Below are 19009 nucleotides of genomic sequence, written 5' to 3'. Positions count from 1 at the left end.
AAGTAATTAGCCTCCAACTAATAAAAATAAATGAAAAAAAAAAAGAAACTCAAAAAAAAAAAATAAATTTTGAAAAGGAAAAAAAAAAGGTCATTCTCAATTGTGTGAATCATCTCTTTTTTTGATAGTAAGATCCGCATAGCATAAAATTCACTACTTTAGCCATTTTAAACTGTACAATTCAGTGACATTAGTTCTAGAACTTGTTCATCACCCTAAGAAGAAACCTCATATCCATGAAGCAGTCACTCTTCACTCCCTGCCAGACCCGGGCAACCTTGAATATACTTCTGTGTCTATGTATTGATAGTTTCTGGATTGTGTAGATAATTCTGACAACAAGTACTGTCCAAGACATAAGCACTCTAGGTCAACCTAGAGATCTGACCTTATTCTTTGGGAAACTCTCAAAATTTCAGATTACCCAGGTGGCACTTGTGGTAAAGAACCCACCTGCCCATGGGTTCTTGTGTTTAGACTTGTGTTTAGAGACTTGTGTTTAGTTCTTTCTGTTAAAAATAATTACATTGAGACCAAAGAAGATACAACAGATCCTGTATGCCCTATCTCACTATATTCTTGGATTTTTCTCGTTCTTACCACTGCTGACTTTCTGCAAAGTTTTTCAGAAAAAAAACTTAACTGTATTTTGCTCATTTATTTAATAGAGTCCTAGGAGGCTTAGCCTGACTTGGTAAAAGAAATTATTGTATTTTTAATAAAACAGTCATCACACTGATAAAAAAATATTTGGAGTGGAGTGATGTATTATGTTTCTCAGCAAATTATGGTGGCTCGGATGATAAAGAATCTGCCTGCAGTGCTGGAGGCCTGGATTCGATCCCTGGGTTGGGAAGATCTCCTGGAGAAGGGAAAGGCTACCCACTCCAGTATTCTTGGGCTTCCCTTGTGACTCAGCTGGTAAAGAATCTGCCTGCAATGTGGGAGATCTGGGTTTTATCCCTGGGTTGGGAAGATCCCTCGGAGGAGGACATGGCAACCCACTCCAGTATTCTTGCCTGGAGAATCCCATGGACTGGGGAAGCTGGTGGGCTACAATCCATGGGGTCGCAAAGAGTCAGACTTGACTGAGTGACTAAGCACAAGAGAGCCGGGTTCCATCCCTGGATCAGGAAGATCCCATGGAGGAGGACATGGCAATTCATTCCAGTACTCTTGCATGGAGTATCCCATGGACAGAGGAGCCTCGTGGGCTACAGCCATGCATCCAGGAATGAAGCAGCTTAGCATAGCACAGCGCTCAGAGTTTCCCCTCTTTTCAGATGTGGCATGTATGTCCCAATGCTTACCTATAAGGTACTCATGGCCTAAATTTTAGTCCTCTTTTGCCTCCTCACAAATGTTCTGTTATACTGGACCTCCAACTTGTTAAGAGTGTCCTCTGTAGCTATGGCTGGATGAGTGTGAAGAGCATGGGACTGCACAATGAGCAACTAATTCAGTGGAAGAGAGCCACTACTTGGGGTTTACTTTACACAGTGATCTTAAAGTCAGCCAGTGTTTATTGATTAGTTTGTAAGTACAGAGTGCTAAGAGTGTATGCAGGTAATGTTTTTAGAGATTACACAGCACAATCCCTCCAGGAGTTTGGGCAAAAGTATTGTCTCTTCGGGCTTCTCCACCAAAGAGGAGGCCAAATGACTTATTGGATTCCTTGGTTACTGGCCCACACTTGGATATTCTCCTTGTTCCTTTATATCAGTTACTTGGTACAGAGGCATCCTTTGAGTAGGGCCTGAATCAAAATTATCTCTGGAAGCTATTCAAAAAGCTTTGACTGATGTCCATCTATGTAAATGACAGTTTTCCCTATTGGAGTCTCTGGCTAAGGGAGGCAGCCTCCATTTGGAGGCTATTTTTTTTAAGTTAATTAATTTTTTATTGAGGGATAATTGTTTTAAAGAATTTTGCTGTTTTCTGTCAAACCTCAACATGAATCAGCCATGGGTATACATATATCCCCTCCCTTTTGAAACTCCCTCTCATCTCCCTCCCCGACTCATCCCTCTAGGTTGATTCAGAGCAATTGAGGCTATTTATAGACCTTCTATGCTCCAAACCATCTACTGCCTTTGGGTATTTTGAGCATTGGAATGGCCACCTAAAAAATTAACTTGAGAACAACTGTCTTCCCTCACTATCTTCTGATCTACACACCTTAGCAAAAAAGTTTGATCATGGAATGCACCATCTTTGGAAAGGGATTGTCTCTTCTCAACTGCTTCCTGGGTTATGATGAAAGGAAAAGTGTCAAATAGGAGAATTATACCCATTTGGCAAATTCTAGATTCTGTCCTGACCATCCTGGGTGTGATGCTTCTTTCTTCTCTTTAATGGCATCCGTACTGTCCTCTGGTTTATACACACTTTGGGTGGCAGCCTAGCCTAGGAGAACCAAGCTTTTCTTGCTTCAGTCACATGGATTTTCTTGGATTGACACAGTTAAAGGTCACATGGCTAGTGACCACTTGGCTGAATACACTAATCACTGAGTTTCCCCAAATGGCTCATACCAAAAAAGAGAACTTAATAGGTCTCTCGACAGTTTATAAAAATGCAGTTGTCCCTCTTCTGCCGGATACTTTTTGGTCATACTACACAGCATGCAGTATCTTAGTTCCCTGACCAGGGATATAACTTGTGTCCTCTGCAGTGGAAGCTTGAAGTCTTAACCACTGGACCTCCAAGGAAGATCTTGCCTGATTCTTCTTGATGAAAGATCTGGATGTGGGGAGCGGATGATTAGAAAAAAATTGAAGTTGCAGCTACTGAAATAGGACACACTCCTTTTTCTTGGGTAGGTGCTGCAGTAAAAGGAGAGCAGCAGCCTTGGGAGGGAACGTGGTAGACCTTGAAATGTACAGAGGAACAAGGGAGACTATTGATCTCTGTTTTTCAGAATCAGTCCTGGGACTTTCCTCACCCAGGAAAACATTATGGTGTTTCTTCCCAACTGTTGTGAATACTTTAAAATAAACCAACTGCTGACTCTCTCATCTCTTGCTGCTAATACATGAAAGAAAGAAAAGAAAGAAAGAAAGTGAAGTCACTCAGTCCTGTCTGACACTTTGCGACCCCATGGACTGTAGCCAACCAGGCTCCTCTGTCCATGGGATTCTCCAGGCAAGGATATTGGAGTGGGTTGCCACTTCCTTCTCCAGGAGATCTTCCCGACCCAAGGATCAAACCCAGGTCCCTGGTATTGCAGGCAGACACTTTACCTTCTGAGCCACCAGGGCAGCCTGCTAATACATGACTGGTCATAATTTGATCTCTGTTCCCTAAAAGCTTATCTGGGATTCTGTTAGAAGCATCAAAGATGACCCAAGATCCTAAACTTCCCATGCAAAATACCTGTCAGTACCTTGTGATGTCTTTTCAAGCCCCATTCCTATAGCCATTACGGCGACATGGAAGAACAGGCATGTTGGACTAATAGCCCTCAGGCAGCTCCATGGACTGAATGTTGGTGTCTGATCAAAATTCATGTGTTGAAGCTCTAATTCATAATGTGATGGTATTTGTAGATGGGGCTATGAGAAGGTAATTAGGTCATGAGAGTGGCAACCTCATGAATGGGATTAGTGCCTTTATAAGAAGAGATCAGAGAGAGATCTGTACATCATGTGAGAATACAGCAAAGACACTGCTGTCTACAGACTCTCAAGAGGAATCCTGATCTCAGGTGACCCTGATTCTAGAACTATGAGATATATATTTACTTTGTTTAAGTCGCCCAGTATGTGGTATTTTATTAAAGCAGTCTGACAGACTAAGATAGACAGTCTCTCCAGAAATAATAGATTGAATTATGTGAATTGAACTGTGGACCCTGAGGTTCACCAGTCACCAGCGAGGTCATGTTGGAAGCGCTGTCACCTTGTGTTCCCCGACAGATGCAGATCCCATTTGGAGACACCAGTCACTGATTTGGTCCCACTCTCTGTGGCTTAGATTAATTACTGTGGCTGACAAGATGGCGGGCTTGAGAAAACTCTCCAGAAGACAAGACAGTACAGAAATGAGAAATCAATGTTGGGAGACAATTCACCATAGCATTTTTTCTCTTCCTACATGTCTTGTGACTGGAAGGACTAACTGCTTTTGATCAGGACTGTCTCTTAAGGGATGTTCTTATAGCAAGCAGCCTTGAAAGATAAAGATATTGTCTCGCTCTGGAGCAATGGACAGTTCTTCTTCCTGCCTGTTTTAAAAGATGTGGAACCTCAGTGTTGCTTCCGTTTGCAAGGCAATCCTCTTGGTGTACAGCTTTCACCTGGCCCTCTTTTCATTATCTTATGAGAGTTGAGATTTAGGAGCCAGCATAAGAAGATTGAAACTCTGACTACTGCTCTTTCTGTGAGTAATAAACAGCTTTGTCTCTGATCCAGGAGTGTTTTGGTTTTTTTGCCAGCATTCAAGAAACTGGCAAGATCTTAACTTGCAAGAAGGGTAAAAATTTCAAAATCTTCACAGTTCTTGACAAGCCTAGCTTGGAATTGGGTCTAAACTGTGATGTGGATGGAGAAGTTGTTTGTGAAAACATAAATTTCAAGGACTGAAGCCAGAACCACCAGCCAGAACTGCTAATGGAAGTGAAGATCATGCCAATATGCTCTGAGGAATCAGAGGCGTGAATTTGAGGTTCTATGATGGGTTTTGCTTAGAACGTGTGGATTTTGGGTGGGCTAATGAAGTGACTTTCTAATTTAGCTAAATTAGTTGAATAATCTGAACCCATAGGAGTTCCTTCTTAACTGCACATTAAATTTTTCTCGATTATAGCAACAAAGCAAGACTATCTGCTCATCCCAAGATAACTTATGTGAGTAACTGGAACACAGTTCTCATAATAAGAACCAAGAAAGAAGTTCAGTTTTGCAAACTGGGTTACAGTTTTGAAAGTGAAGAAAGGTTGAGATCAGATCCCCGTTATCAAAAAGGGATCACCATTGTACGAGTCAATTGACTGGGGAAATAATACTGAAAGTCAGTGAGAGTAATGAGACACTGAGCCTCGGTCTGGGGGTTAAACAAGTTATTCAGAGTAAGAATGGGGGGCGGGGAGGGTCACAGAAAAGACAACATTTCATGGTGAATAGTTAATAGGGAGGGTGACTTAAAACTGAAGCCCACCTTCGGTAGATGCCAGACAACTTCCATATATCCTGTCTAGCTCCTGGGGCAAGGGTGTGTGGCTAAATCTGAAGATGTGGTGACTTAGAGCTGGAGGTGAGGTGTATTCTGCAGTCAGCGGTCTGTGGAATCACCAGTGAGGTCAGGCCAAAGGGAAGGGAGGCAGGGAGTTGTGGCCCCTGGAGTTTCCTGTCTGTGAGCTACCCTAAGAAGCTGAGGGAGCCGGAAGTGGGAAACTGCTCCCGGAACCAGGAACGATCGCCTAAAGGGGGATCAAGATGGTGTCCTCAGCGTGCTTAATTTGACTTTATAATTTTTTTTTTCCTAGAGCTTCCAGCAGGCGTAATAGGAGACTCATCTCCACATGCAAAGGGCAGACAGACACTTACTGTTATTATTGTTACCATTTTCATTATTCCATGACTATTTATGATTATGTCATAGTTAAAGATATTTTTGAATCAGAAACTAATGAAACCCTCTCATGTTATTACCTTACTTATTGTGTTGAAAGTGACATAAATTAGTTTTATTTCCATTTAGCTCTGATGAATAAATTTGCATGCTTTGTTTTAGTAGAAATACTACTTTTAGTCTTTTCCGTCCAAAGATGGGAGAAAAGATCATGTTGGAAGAATGGATTTAACTAAGTATATAGCTTTATTTTCAAAGTCTACAATATGTATCTGCTTTATCAAAATATGAATAGGTAGGAAACATAGTTGTAACTTCCTAAATTACACTAACCTGGGGTAGGGAGATGAAGATAAAATGTGGGTAGCATTCATAGTATGGTCCCTCAGCTCAAACCTTCAATTTTGGATTGTGTTCTTTATTATTCCTCTTATTTTGGAGGTTGGCGGGGGAAACACTTTATAGAGAAAAGTGTAACAAATGCTGCATCAGTTTGTCAGTGCCAAAGAACTGATGCCTTCGAATTGTGGTGCTGGAGAAGACTCTTGAGAGTCCCTTGGACTGCAGGAAGATAAAATCAGTCAATTCTAAAGGAAACCAACCTTGAATATTCATTGGAAGGACTGATGCTGAAGCTCCAAATACTTTGGCCATCTGATGTGAAGAGCTGACTCATTGGAAAAGACCCTGATGCTGGGAAAGATTGAAGGCAGGAGGAAGAGGGGACAACAGAGGATGAGATGGTTGGATGGCATCATCGACTCAATGGACATGAGTTTGAGCAAGCTATGGGAGATGGTGAAGGACAGGGAAGTCTAGTGTGCTGCAGTCCCTGAGAGCACAGAGTCAGATAAGACTTAGCGACAGAACAACAATACTGAATCAAACTCAAACTGAGAGTTGGTTAGAAAAGAACCAGATCAAGAGTTCTGTCACCAGAATAAAAGCCAAAACGAGTCTTGGTTCCTCCCACTTTCATGTCTCCGTGATTCACACCTTATACATGCATTGTACATCCAACGAAGATACAACTCAAATGCAATGTGATAATCTCCAAATGAGGTATCATCCCTTTAAAATTTTCAAATAAAATGACTCAGTCATTGCAACAATGACTTCCTTTCCTTCTTGGGGATTCTCCTATCATTTTAATAGTAATGCGAAGACCCAAAACTCTGCAAAAAGAGTCAGTCTGCATGACTGCTACAAAGAGGAGGTGGGCGGGGAAAACAAAAAAACAGGAAAACTGGCTCAGTCATCCAAGATCAAGGCTAAAGAGTTTTTTATTTTTTTCTAATTTAGATATCTGCCATATTTGAGAAATCTCTCACACTCAAAGGCAGCATGGGTACCTGGAAAAGGGTGATCAAGCAGTACCAGGAGCAGAATTTCTGGCCACCAGCCTGGTGCCAGTTGGGATAGTGATGTTTGAGGTCTCTCTGTACACACCGTCTCCTCCAGTTAGGAAAGGACCACAGGTTTGACATTGAGCTTTCTCTCCTTGGATTTCGAGCATCATTTTCTCTTTAATAACCCTGCATGAAGTTTTAAATATACCTTCAGGGTAATGCTTAGCATAAGAGAATAACAGTCTCCAGGCTGCCATGGTCACTGAGGAAAAATAGGGAAATTATTCTCACAATAAGAGGAACTATTTTTTGTCCCTAGATCTCTTGCTGTGTTATTTATTGGCATTGACTTGTTTGTATTCCTTAAGTAATTCTTAGCTAACATCTTAATAAAGATCATCAGAAGAAGGAGTGTGATCATTAAAGGGAGAAGAGAAAGGTTTCAATACAAACTTGGTCTGCTTCTCAGTTTGGCCTGAGGTTGGATTAGCTCCAAGGACTGGAGAGGGTGTTGGTTGCTTCCCACCCCCAGTTCTCCACTAGTTGCATCTCTTGTACTATTTGTGCCCCCGACAAGGATACACAGCAGTCACAGGGCTATTCTGCCCAACTCTCCTATGGAGCTTATTTTTATTATGCCAAGAACTTTCTGCTTTCTATGAAGGTAATTCTTTGGGCGAACACTTTGTCTATTCCTTCTAAATTCTTACCATCAAGTGAAAACCTGCTTTGAACACTACAGAAAGTCTATGCAGAGAACAGGACTGAGAGAAGAACAGACACAGTAGCCATCTGTTGATTTGGCTATCCTAGTGCAAATTGGAAAAGCTTCCTTTTTTCTTTCTAAAAAAGATTTGTTTAATTTTGAAATTATATAAATGTATAAAGTGGTTAAAAAGTCCAGGAACAAACTAATAATTTCTATCCTGAAATTTATAAAGCGATATGGTTGACTTTACTCATCTTCTAATATAAAAATCCAAATAAACGCTTTCCTTCTTTCTTTCTGCCATGCCACATGGCATCTTATTTCCCTAACCAGGGATCTAACCTGTGCCCTCCGCAGTGGAAGTGCAGTCTTAACCACTGGACCACCAGGGAAGTTCCCCAAATAAATATTTTCAAAATCAGAATACATAATAGGAAGCTTTATTCTTATTCAATTGATATTATCATTTTCTGAAACTTTTAAGATGTATGCTTTTGCAGTTGTCTTTAGAAATGAATTAAGACTAGACCAGAATTTACCTTCACTACGTAGCATATTTTCTTGCCTTTTTTCAACTTTTAATCAGAGTTGGAGCCACATATCTCCTGGTTGTTTTCAAAATTCAAATCTGTTATCAACACAGACACAGTTTGTCATCTCTGCACTTTTCAAGTTATTTTCTTTTAGTTTTTAGTATGACCTTAGGGTATAGTGGCAGCAATGGGAAAATGTCTAAAGTCTTCACTGAAAACAAGGATTGTAAAAAGACAATACTTATTTAGATTTTTGGAATGTGGCAGGTTTGTTTTTAAAAAGTCACTTTGCTGATTGTCCAACCCCATATATTTATCTGTTTTCAAAGCCAATGGGATTGATGGATATTAACTTTGGATGTTAGAAGAACCCCATGATTTTTGGTTTGTTTGCTTGTTTATTGTGAGTTTATCACTTGCAAAGAACCATCTCCCTCCCCTCCTATAAAGACACCCGTGCTAGGAGCTTGGCAGAAAGGCAGTCAGCAGTTGGTAAGAGAGTCTTAACTGAGAGAAATAGACTCATATTCCTCTTCTAACATCTCTGCAGCTATTTTGAAAGTGGATTTCTAGGTTATTTTTGTAAGTGGATGGCGCACAACTATCACATTGGTTAAGGATTTGGAATCTATGGTAAGCTCTCAAGAATTTGAAAACAAAATCAGAAGTGGGTCTTTATAATGAAATTGTTACTAATAGTCAATATATAATGGAAGATAGCCAACTGAAGAAACAACACACTGACTTAAAAAGAATGCTATTAAATTAACCCATTTAAATGGGTGTTTGTAAAAATATTAATGATACAAATTACATTGTTGTTATATTAATATTCAAACCCTAGCAAGCTGATCACAATGGTTGAATGCAGAAGACCCCAATGCCAGTCCTGGATAAGCTGTGTCAGAATGATCTGTAGAATTTTAAAATTGTTATTTAAAATGTTTAGTGTAGCCCCTGCATGCAGGCATGCTAAGTCACTTCAGTCCTGTCCAACTCTGTGTGACCCCATGGATTGTAGCCCACCAGGTTTCTCTGTCCATGGGATTCTCCAGACAAGAATACTGGAAAGGGTTGCCATTTTCCTTCTTCAGGGGATCTTCTCCACCTAGGGATCTAACCTTCGTCTCTTGCATTGGCAGGCAGGTTCTTTACCACTAACACCACCTGCGAAGCCCCAGTGTATTCCCTAGAGACTCTTAATTAATAATTGAATCAAAATTGCAGAGACCAAAAAAATCTTTAAATTTAAAAAATATTCCAGGTCATTCTGAGATGCAGTTAGGCTACAGACTACTTTTGAGACTTCCTGGTGCAAAGTAGGGTATCCTTAACAATTGTCTCAGAAAAACTACAGAACAGAATAGACTTTAGAGAACAGAGATGAACAACATACAATCCTGGCTTTATGGAGCTCTGTGTAAGGGAACAGAGTTGTGGCTGGGGGTTACCAGAGTGAGTGTTCTGCAGGCACCAAAGAGAGAGGAACCTGAACAATTCTGGAAAATCCAGAGTGAACTTTGACAATTGATGTTTGAACTAAGAATTATAGAATGTCGGGCTTCTCAGATCGCTCAGTGGTGAAGAATCTGCCCACCAGTGTAGGAGATGCAGGAGCTGTGGGTTTAATCCCTGGGTTGAAAAGATCCCCTGGCGGAGGAAAAGAACCCACTCCAGTATTCTTGCCTGGAGAATTCCATGGATAGAGAATCCTGGTGGGCCCCAGTTGGTGGGGTCACAGATTTAGACACAACTGAAAGACTGAGCGTGCATGTGCCAACGATTATAGGATGTTGAACTCACCAGGTGAATGGAAGAAACAGGGGAGACACTTGGGGTGCAGATGCTTCTGTCTGGGAGAAAGGGTGGAGTTAGTGACCTACCAGTAATTCCTGGGATGAAGGAAAGAGGAGAAAGCTGAGGAGGCAGGGGCCAGATCTGAAAAGCATCAGATGTCATACTAAGGAACTTTCATTTTATTCTGCATGAAGTAGGTGCCGTTGAAAGATTTCATAGAGAGAAAGGACGAGGTCAATTCAGTATTTGCACATGCCTTTCTGAGGGCAGTGTGGGGATCTGGAGCCGAGTGAGGCGAGAGCTGGAGCAATCAGGAGGCTGTCACAGTAGCCCTGGTGAGAAAAGAGGGACTGTGGCAGCATGAAAGGAGAGGAGGAAACACCCTGATACAGTCACGAGCAATCCTTAAGGATGTAAGAACTACTCCTGCCAGAGCATACCAGTAACCCGGGGGAGTAAGGGCATGGCCTTTGAGGCTGCAGTGACTGAGTTCTGAGATCCCACCATAGCCATGCATTTCTTTGAACTGTTAGACAGAGTCTTTAAAATACATGCTTATTTTGCATTCCACATACTTCATGCATTTCTTTTCATAAAATGTGATGTGTTACATTACTGATTATGATGAAGATGACAGAAAGAGAAGGGTACTCCAGGAAGATTCATTATGTTTATTCTGCACCTTCATATATTACCCTGTATAATGTTACTGTCCATGCATGCTCAGTCGCTGTCGTGTTTGACTCCTTGTGATCTCATGGACTATAGCCCACCATGGATGTCCTCATCTCTCTACTTGAAAATCACGGAATGGGACAAGCATTAAAAAGAAAATTTGGGTGTGAAAATTGGGGGGATGGAAGTATAGGAGATTTCCAAGTTTCTGACCTGGGTCTTTGTTTAGATGACAATGTCAGTGATCCCTACTGGGTGGCCAGGGGCATGCAAAGAATTCTGTTTCTTTAGGAGAAAGGGGAACAAGGTGGAACAATTTTTTCTGAAGTGGTGAGGGAATGATGGGTTCCATTTTGGCGTGGTGATTTTGTGCTGTTTGTAGGACACCTGCGTTAAAGTGGAGATAAACAGGTAGATTCATGGCTCTGGGTGCTGGAGAGACTCGATCCAGCACAGGACATTAGTTGAAGCATCATTCTGCTTTGAAATCATCTTTACTGATACTAGAGATGGATTTAATGTTTGCCTGCTGAGCGTGTATTTTAACCTCACTAGTTTCCCAACTTAGTACTTGAAAAATTAAACAGTTCTGCTTTGAGACACTCGGGGTCAGAGGAGGTGACTACAGGGTTAATCGGAAGGGAAAACATTCAGTCTCCTTGGTGAAGTCAAGCAAATCGTGAGGAAGCCATCATCTGCTTTGGTCTTGCCATATTCAGTAAAAGATAGGAAATGCAAAATACAAGTGATGATGATGAAAAGTACAACAAATGGTGATGACAGGAAACAAATGACAAGAGGACTCAAAAGAAAATACAGATCAAAAGCAGTAAGAGAAATAGGTGAAATAAATAAAAGAAAGTGAAAATGAAGTAAATGTAGATTGAGACAGAAACAAAAACAATGAAAATTCATCAAATGTTTTATATATAAAAGATAAAACAGACAGAACTAATATGAGCTATACATTTTAATCAGAAAATTTTTTGTGACTTTTTTATTCTAAGGAAACTTATTTTCAAAGGAAACACCTGAAAAACAGAAATAAGCAGAAAAGAAAATTAAGGCATTCATAATTTCATCTTTCAGGAGATAAACATTGTTAACATTTTGTCTTTTTTTTCTATATATGCCTCCCACCCACATGTTATAGGATGCATACATACAGTTCTATAGTATATATACAGGCATGTTTAGAACAAATGTAAACATGGTAAAATATATCTTAGCCAAACAGTATATATTAGAGATATTCATGTATGCATTAAATATAAACCATTTTAAATTCTAGCAGATAGATGATAAATTAAATTAATTAAAAGTAATATAAAATAAGTAAAATAAGTTTGAATTCAACGCTAACGCCCTCAGGAGGTTAGGATTCCTTGAAATAGTCCCTGAACCTCCCTCCTTGGAGTTATATTTCCCTGTAGGGAATCTCTAGCAGATGGCCTTTGAGCTGAAAGCAGGAGAGCAAAGGGCATGCCCTTTGCCCTCTCGCTGGGTCCCAGTATTCTCTTCTGCAGCTGTTGGAGATGCTTATCAGCCTTCAAAGGCTGCCTGGAGGGAATCCCTGCTGGGTGCCTGCTGGCACGTAGAAATCCCCTTTCTTTGGAGAGTCTCTTTCCCTCCAGAAGCCAATCTAACCAACCTGTGTTTAGCCCAGGACACTATGTAAAACCCTTTTAAATGCACCATCTCATCTGATCTTCACAACAATCCTGTGAGGCAGGTATTATTTTCTTAACCTTTTTTTTTTTTTTTTTAAAGGGGATTAGGTCACTTTGCTTAAGAACACAAATAGCTAATAAGAGTTGCAGCCAAGGTGCAAACCTACATCTCTGACTCCAAATCCTGTGATTTTTGCCCTTCATTTACAGAGCCCTCTGCTTCTGAGTAAATGGATAATATCGCGATTCTGGGTTTTTAAGACTGAAAGCCGTGCCCGCACCAGTGAGGCCTCTACCTTGAGATTTTGAGTCTCCTTGGAATGTTCCTTAAAAGACCTATGTGCTGTCTTCCCAGGTGGCTCAGTGATAAAAATGAGCCTGCTGATGTAGGACACATTTTTGATCCCTGGATCAGGAAGATCTCCTGGAGGAGAAAATGGTAACCCACTCCAGTATTCTTGCCTGGAGAATTCCATGGACAGAGGAGCCGGGCAGGCCACAGTCCATTGGGTTGCAAAGAGTCAGGACACGACCGAGTGACTGAGCCCATCACCGCACAGGTGGATCTCAGTCAAGGCACAATAAATATTTGTTGGAAAATAAGCAGATATATCTTATACTTTGAGAGTCTTTGCAAAGTTTATCAGAGTCCATCTTTCTTAGACATTTAATTCAGAGATATTTATCTCTTTTAGATCTCAAAATCATGATCTTATGATTTTAATTAATGGGACAATACATTTTTAAAAAGGTTTTCCCAATGCAAACAGCAAGTTACCGACTTGAACTGAAATGAAGTAAGCTAGCAAGATAAGGGTACAAATGTTGACACAGAAAGAGAAAATGCCAGATACTGGGCATCAAGAGGCATATGAGTAACAGAAGAATAAACAGACAGAAGTGAGAGTGGGAAAATTTCTTTCATAAATATGCCCAGGGCTTCCCCCATCTCCACCTGCTATTTTGGGGCTTTTTTATGGAATGATTAAGTGGAGTCACTTAGCTTACTAAAGATCTCTGACTCTTTCATTTGGTATCTTGCCTTCTGCTGACTATCTATCAGCTACCCTTTCCCTTGGTATATTAATATATATAGAAATGAGGCATGCGACCAAAGGAGTTTAAATGCAGACATCAAATTCTCTAGCATAGTGCCATTTATTTATTTATTATTTTTATTTTGGCTGTGCTCTGGGTCTTTGTCGCGGTATGCTAGCTGCTCTAGTTGTGGAGCGTGGTCCCAGTAGCTGTGACCCTCAGGTTTAGTTGCCCTGCCGTGTGTGGGACCTCAGTTCCCCAACCAGGGATCGAACCCAGGTCCTTTACATTGGAGGGGGGCTTCTAAACCCCTAGACCACCAGGGAAGTCCCAGACAGTGCCTTTTAAATCTGTGAAGCATCTGAATCCCTTCTTTACACAAACACTTGTGTGGAAGCCCAATAAATAAAACAACACAGAGCTGGTGCCGTGGGAGTTGGGGCAGGAGAGCAAGTTGTCTTCTCAGACCCTCGCATCCTTTGTGGCAACCTCTGTTGAGGGGTCTAACTCCTAGGATTTGAAGCAGGTTGAATCCTCCAGTTTTATTCTCTATCATATGATAAACAATGAGACGGAAGGCATTCTGTGTGTCTCACTTGGCTTTGATAAAAAGCAGAGCTTGGGGGCGGTAGGGATTTGGGTGGTACATAAACTCAGTGCTATAAAACTGGGAAATGGTAAAACCAACCTGTGTCTAGTAACATTTCTCTCTGTTTTTCTTAGGAAGTATTCATTGTGAACATATTTTCACGAGAGAATAAATGTTCCATCATTTTCAGAATTTAAAGAATGGGATTTTAAAAATGCTGAAAATTGCATTGTATCTCTTTGATTTGTGGTTTAGCTCCACCATCCATCATAATGTTGGGAGATAGAAGGAGACTCTTGATCATCAATCTCGCCTCCCGTTCTTGTCAATGTTTGTGTCCTCAGACAAACATAATCTGTTTTCATTATTTATTTTTCTGAAAAGGTTTGAATATATCAAAATATATTCAATTACTGAAATGCTTTTATTTTATGCACACACTTTGTAGAATTGCATGATTTTGGAACTTCTTGTGGTTAAAGTTTAGCCAATCAGAAATGGAGAAAACAAATTACGCATATATACATATATTATAAGATAACCCCTGAGTCTGTTTGCTTTCTACTGGACTGGAGAATATTGGATTCTTTTGTACTTTCATAAATCACATTGTGAGATATTTATGAAGCTTTTGTGAAAATTATGTAATATCTAAAGTGCTCTTTCTATTAAGAATACAGTTTTATTTTTCCATTGCATAATGTTTCATACTCAGCATTCTTCTGCCTATGTGTAATAACTAGAAATCTTGCAAGGTGTTTTAATCAAACTTGAACCTGGCATTGCTTTCTGTTTGTCATTTGTAAATAGTTTTTAGATTTACCCTCATATATTTCGCAGGTTCTCTCTATACCCAATCACATCCTTCATTCACATTATGGTGTTTCCCCAGTCTTGACCTTTTAGGTACACAAGTTTTCCAGAACTTGACATCAATGAAATACCTCAACATATTCATAGATACACAGCCACCATCCCTGCCTGCATCCTAGAGAAACTTAGGAGGAGCTGACCTCATTCTTTCTCCATCATGATCTCATTGGAAATCAGAAGTATCCTTAAATTATTTTTATCCCAAGCTGTATTAAAAGACCTTTATATGCACATGAGAAGGTGGAGGTAGAGGTATACAATATAAAATGTCTAGCTTTTGAATTTTTAAACAATATTATGAGAGGGATTTGTTTAGAGAGATTGTGGGTTGGAACACTACAGATGAGAGCATGGATTTAGAAGCAAACAATTCCTGTGGACCAGGCAACTTCTTCGAAGAAACTTATCCTCTAAAGAATATACAGAGTTTTAAACTGATCACATAAGAAAGAGTTTCCGTATTTCTATGTACATGGTGACAAGATTAGTTTTACCATGAATTTTTATTCTCCAGTATATTCCTTTGGCATTAGAGGGCCTGAGTGATCTTGTGGCTAGCCCATCCCTTTTTGGTCCTTATAATAGAGATGGTAATTCCGAAGAAGACTACATTGAAGGAGTTTTGTTTCCACTTCTTTTTATTTTTTAAAAATCATTTGGTCACACCACAACGCATGAGGGGTCTAAATTCCCTGACCGTGGATCAAACCTCCTTGCATAGGAGGAGTGGAGTCTTAACCACTGGACCACCAGGGAAGTCCCAAGGAGTCTTGTTAAAGTAAGTTTAAAAATGGATATGAAAGTTTAAAAAAAGAAAAAAAAAGGAACAAAAATTATCAGTTTATTCCATGGGAAGGCATTGATCAAGTTTGCCATTCCTTTCCAAGTACAGGTGAGTATGACCTTAGCACACACATTCTGAGATGCTTGGACATTTGAAATACCATGCTTTTTAAGGTTTTTAAAGTTCTGGCTTCTCAGAGCAAGATTAAAGAGAGAAACTGATTCAACACCATTGAAAAAAGGAATAGATTCAAACTTGAACTCAAAAGTTCTATTTTCAGTGGAGAAGGTCGTATTGCTAAAGTTTGGTTCTGTTCGTAAGCTGGACACACGGATCAAGCCCAGCCCACTTCTTTTGTAACCTCTTATAACTGAACATGTGTAGATAATCACGTGTAACCCTTTATAATGCTTCTGTTTTGCATGCAATCAGATGGCTATGGGTTTTTGTACAAGAATTTCCGTTTGAGGCTAACCTTTATGCCTGGTGTCATATATAGTTCCTCTTAAGATATTTATTGCAATTACTTATGATTCTTTAATGAGAAGTTTTGCAGAGCAGTAACTGCCATTTCTTGCTTTGTCCCAACTATACTTTTTTTTTTTTCTTTTTAACAGACTTTATTTTTTAGAACAGTTTTCAGTTCACAGCAAATTGGAGTTGAAAGTACAAAGAGTTTCCATAGACACTGGTCCCCACACATGCACGGTCTCACCCACTATCAATACCCTGCACCTGAGTGGTATTGGTTTATTGCAACTGATAAACCTACATGGGCCCAATGACATCACTCAAAGTCTACAGTTTACATTAGGGTTCACTTTTGGTGTTGTACATTCTATGGATTTGACAAATGTACAATGACATTAATTTACCATTAAAATATCATATAATATAATTCCTCTGTGCACCACCTATTCATGCTTCCCTTTTCCAAAGTCCCTTAGAACCAGTGATCATTTTATTGTCTCCATAGTGTTGCCTTTCCCCAAACATCATATACTCGGAATCATACAATATGTAGCCTTTTCAGAGCTACTATACTTTTTAAAACAGAAAATATTTATTTGCAAGTCATGGGATTCATTTCTGGATTGATGGTTAATTTTTAGGATTAGAAAAATTGTAAAGATTAAAAAAAAAACAAACCCTATACATTTCAAGAACTGTGAAGATTGTATTTTTGCACGGTGACTGCATCCATGTTCAGGGGCCATTTTCAGGACCTGGAAGAGGTGATTTTTTGTCTTAACTCTTTGCATATGGCATGTGTCTACCTCCTGTTTCTATATTCCTGGATAAGACACCTGAGGAAAAAAGAGAGAAATAAAACTAAAATACTTCTATTTTTATCCATTTTTCTGTCCAGAAAGAAAATCCTGCATTATACCAGGGGCATAACTCACATAAATCCTGCTTTACTGGAGTTTAGAACACTTGAAAATTTCAAAATGGGTTGCTTCAGGCTGAATTTTTAATTAGTTATTTTAGACAAGCCTTTCTGTTCTTCCAGCCTAAATCTTGAATAGTTTGTGGCTGTGACTACTCTGATGGTTGTGAAATAAGGTGACAGGCAGGTCTCGCTTTTTGTCAGAAGTAACTATTACAGACCTTGTTAGGGTATGGTAATTTCTCCCCTCCTATATGGATGGTATTTAAGGCTGCACATAGCCTTAAAATCTCATAATAAGAAAACCGTTTTCCTTTGAACCACCAACCAAGGCTCCATGTCACAATTTGTAAACATCATTACATTGAAAAACTGCTATGAAGAGTCCTAGAGAACCATGGCAAAAAATAGTTATATGTGTGAATTTTGCTAGCTGTCAATTCCCAAGTGTTAAGTCCAGAAGCCTCAGGCAAGGCAGTGAAAATATTTAAAGAGGAGTGAGATCCTAAAGGAACAAGAGCATTCATTTCAACATCATTGTTTAGAGTCAAGTTCGGCTCTACTTTAACACTAAAAGTGCTTTGCACTTTGTTCCAAGTATTTATCATGCTCATATTTTAAAATAGATTTTGATTGACGTGTGTTGTGTGTGCTTCTTTCTATCAATGGGATGTCATTTGGTTTTGAGAATAATTTTAAGTGTGTGTGGAATGAGGAAGTAACGGGACCAAGGGACATTATTACCTGAAGAGGAAGTGGTTTAGGAAACTTGTCAATCACAGTCATGACTAAGGAACCACTTTGGTCACCACTTCCGATCCTTACCAGCCGTTATCTGGAGGAGGGCAGATGGTGGCACCCAAGCTAGATACCACGCTGATGAAAACTGCTTGGGCTTGGGGGTGAGGGAGATGGATCAAAGATACATGTCTATGTAGTGTGTTTAATTTTTAAAAATCAAGTTTAAAATTACTTGCAAAATACCACAGTGATCAGTCTACCCTGAAATGTAGGTGTGATTCAGTAGGGGAAAAAAAAAAAACAACACAAAAGCTTTATAGAGTTCACATAAAAAATAAATAATGTTAAACTATCTTAAAAAGAAAAATAGATCTTTAAAATAAGTCACCTAGAGTAATATGATAAATAAGTACATTGAATTATAAAGTTTAACAGAAGGAATAGATAGAACATTAGACGCACAAAAAACATGTCTAGACAAATAGCAATTTGCCAGACTATGGTCAAAGGTTTAGGCATGTGGAGATGTAGTCTACCATAGCTCACCTTGCAAATTGATTTCTAACATATTTTGAGTGTTCTCAAATATTTCAAGTACAAAAAATGTAATGTAAAAAATGATTCATGTAATTAACAGTGCTGAATATTACATATGAGAGTTAAGAGAATAAATCCTAGGAATTCTCATCACAAGGAGAATTTTCATTTCTTTTTCTTTTTTATCTATATGTGATGATAGATGTTCACTAAAGTTACTGATTGATTTCATGACGTGTGTAAGTCAAATCATTATGCTGGACTCCTTAAACTTATACAGTGCTGCATGCCAATTATATCTCAATGAAACTGAAGAGAAAAAAATTCAAAGTATAAGATATCTTCATAAGGATCATTACTTGCTATAGGTCCTGGCACTGGTCATGCTTCTTTCTTTTAACTACATCAGGGAAAAAATATGTTATCTTAACAGCTGGCTCTAGAATTCCTTGTAGGAATGTTTATGCAACTTTTACTGAGACAGGTAAGACGCCAAGGGTCTGAGTATTGACAGGAGTAAAAATAAAGAAGGAATTGTTTGACTTCTGTGAGTCAGATGCAGAGAGAGAAGGAACAGAAGTGAGGATGGTGGTGGTGAAATAGGAAATCAAAAAATTAGAAAGGTTAGAAACTGTGGTAGGATAGAATCACTTCAAGCAGAAAACTGCTTCTCAAGATTCACAGACCTCCAGTGAAAGTTCTGCTGTGATAAACCCCTTTGACTGTGTTGCTGCTTTTGAGAAACAGACTAGT

The sequence above is a fragment of the Cervus elaphus genome, chromosome 30 (assembly GCF_910594005.1).
Source record: "Cervus elaphus chromosome 30, mCerEla1.1, whole genome shotgun sequence".
Taxonomy (NCBI): domain Eukaryota; kingdom Metazoa; phylum Chordata; class Mammalia; order Artiodactyla; family Cervidae; genus Cervus; species Cervus elaphus.
The sequence above is the reverse complement of the archived record's forward strand: the minus strand, read 5'-3'. Positions refer to the sequence as shown.